This window comes from Bison bison, unplaced genomic scaffold, assembly GCF_000754665.1.
Source record: "Bison bison bison isolate TAMUID 2011002044 unplaced genomic scaffold, Bison_UMD1.0 scf7180017458669, whole genome shotgun sequence".
NCBI lineage: Eukaryota > Metazoa > Chordata > Mammalia > Artiodactyla > Bovidae > Bison > Bison bison.
The window spans coordinates 19,548-22,454 of NW_011371851.1; the positions used below are offsets into that span (position 1 = coordinate 19,548).

The following is a 2,907-nucleotide window of genomic DNA, read 5'->3' on the forward strand; positions in this document are numbered from 1 at the left end:
ACACTGGAATATCCAATCTGCTGTGTAAGCTGTGCAGCATCACAGCACAGGAAACGCATCTTCATATGCAATCTCATACAGAACCAAGCCATGGGAGCCAGGACAAGTGGAGCTGAAGCTTCACTGAAGCAGGGAAGCGCCTGGAACCACCCACCCCAGGCCACTCCTCAGAGCAGCCTGGATTCCAGCTCCACAGGGCACGGTGTGAAAACCACTGCACTGGTTCAAGAGTGCAGGGAGTGATCATTAATTCATTAACAGGTCCAATGTTCAAAATATGTAAAGCTGTTCCCATCTGAACACACAGTTAAAGGAAATTCTAGGGAACTGTGAGGCTCTCCTAGCAGGTAATACTCCAAAGAGCAGGCTCATGTAACAAAGTACACACAGACACACCATGCCATAATCCTTTGTTCAGTCACTAAGTTATGTCCAATTCTTTGCGATCCCATGGACTGCAGCACACCAGGCGTCCCTATCCTTCACTATCTTCTGGAGTTTGCTCAAACTCATGTCCATTGAGTCGATGATACCATCCAACCATTTCATTCCTTGTCACCTCCTTCTCCTCCTGCCCTCAATCTTTCCCAGCATCCAGGTCTTTTCCAATGAATCAGCTCTTCACATCAGGTGGCCAAAGTATTGGAGGTCCAGCTTCAGCTTCAGCATCAGTCCTTCCAATGAATATTCAGGATTCAGTTTCTTTAGGATTGACTGGTTGCATCTCCTTGCTGTCCAAGGAACTCTCAAGAGTCTTCTCTAGCAGTACAATTTGAAAGCATCAATTCTTCAGCACTCAGCCTTCTTTATGATCCAACTCTCACATCCATACATGACTACTAGAAAAACCATAGCTTTAACTATATGGACCTTTGTTGGAAAAGTGAAGTCTCTGCTTTTTAATATGCTGTCTACGTTTGCCATAGCTTTTCTTCCAAGGAGCAAGCATCTTTTAAGCCATTCATATGGCTTCAGTCACCATTTGTGGTGATTTTGGAGCCCAAGAAAATAAAGTCTGTCACTGTTTCCATTTTTCCCCATCTATTTGCCATGAAGTGATGGGACCAAATGCCATGATCTTAGTTTTCTGAATGTTGAGTTTTAAGCCAGCTTTTCCACTCTTCTCTTTCACCTTCTTCAAGAGGCCCTTTAGTTCCTCTTCACTTTCTGCCATAAGGGTGGTGTCATCTGCATATTGAGGTTATTGATACTTCTCCTGGCCATCTTGATTCCAGCTTGGGATTCATCTAGCCTAGCATTTTGCATGATGTACTCCACATATAAGTTAAATAAGCAGGTTGACAATGTAGAGCCCTGACATACTCCTTTCCCAATTTTGAACCAGTCTGTTGTTCCATGTCCAGTTCTAACTGTTGCTTCTGGACCTGCATACAGATTTCTCAGGAGACAGGTAAGATGGTCTGGTATTCCCATCTCTTTAAGAAATTTCCACAGTCCTGGCAGTCCTCAAACGCAGTATCAAAAGACTCATTTGCTACAATGAGTGTCCACAATGGTAACTTCTAAACAAGATATATCCAGTTATTGTGGTAGTAACCCCTACCTAAGCACATGATTCTGGCCAGTTCCTTTCACTTTTAAAGTTATTACATACGATATTCTTAGATGAGAAGAAGTAAAGATGTAAAATCTCACCAAACTAGTATTTAAATTGTAAAGGAATTTTAATGAAATTTAATGAAAATTAAATTTTAATGAATTTTAACAAAAATCCCTGAGGGATTTTTAAATTCAAATTAGACTTTTAAAATCATTGTACAGGTCCTCCAGAAGAAGAGGTAAACACATTTTTAAAAATATTAAATAATAAGAGTAGGGTAAATAAGGGCTCAACTTACAATAATGCTATCACAATGAAAAGGGTGGTAAGGATTCAGAAAAAAGAGATGAAATCACCAGTGGAACAAAACAGAAATCCCTGAAACAAATCTAAATTACTTAATTGGTGAGAGTGGAGTGGTGTCAAGGGGACAGAGATCCCTACCTCATATACCACACCAAAAATAAAGTCCATATATATTACATATTGAAATTATAAAACTGAAACTGTATCAGTCTCCCAAGGCAATAGAAATAAAAACAAAAATAAATGGGACCTAATCAAACTTACAAGCTTTTGCACAGCAAAGGAAATTATTTTTAAAAAAAGAAAGAAAAAACAAGCTACAGAATGGGAGAAAATATTTGCAAATGATGTGAAAAATAAGGGTTTAATTTCTAAAATATACAAACAGCTCATGCAACAACAACAACAAAAACCAACTGAAAAACGGACAGAAGACCTTGATAGACATTTCTCCAAACAAGACCTACAGATGGTCAACAGGTACATGAAATGATGTTCAACATCACCGATTAGAGAAATGCAAGTCAAAACTACAATGAGGTATCGCCTCACACCAGTCAGAATGGCCATCATTAAAAAGTCTACAAACAACAAATGCTAGGGAGGGTGTGGGGGAAAGGGAACCCTCCTACACTGTTGGTGGAAATGTAAATTGGTACAGCCTCTGTGGAGAACAGTTTGGAGGTTCCTCAGAAAACTAAGAATAGAACTACCATATGATCCAGCAATCCCACTCCTGGGCATATACCTGGGCAAAGCTATAATTCAAAAAGATACCTGCACACCAGTGTTCATAGCAGCATTGTTCCCAATAGCCAAGATATGGATACAACCTAAATGTCCATCGACAGATGAATGGATAAAGAAGATGTGGTACATACATACAATGGAATACTACTCAGTCATAAAAAAGAATGAAATAATGCCATTTGCAGCAACATGGAGATTGCAGCAGACCTAGAGGTTATCATACTAAGTGAAGTAAGTCAGAAAGAGAAGCACAAACACAATATGATACCACTTATACATAGAATCTAAAA

General features: G+C 39.4%; 1 protein-coding gene across 3 annotated transcripts in view; it reads right to left on the reverse strand.

Annotated features, from left to right (window-relative positions):
- Positions 1-2,907, reverse strand: part of LOC104990487 (CTP synthase 2-like) — a 27,568-nt gene that overhangs the window by 14,567 nt on the left and 10,094 nt on the right. The window lies entirely within an intron of this gene.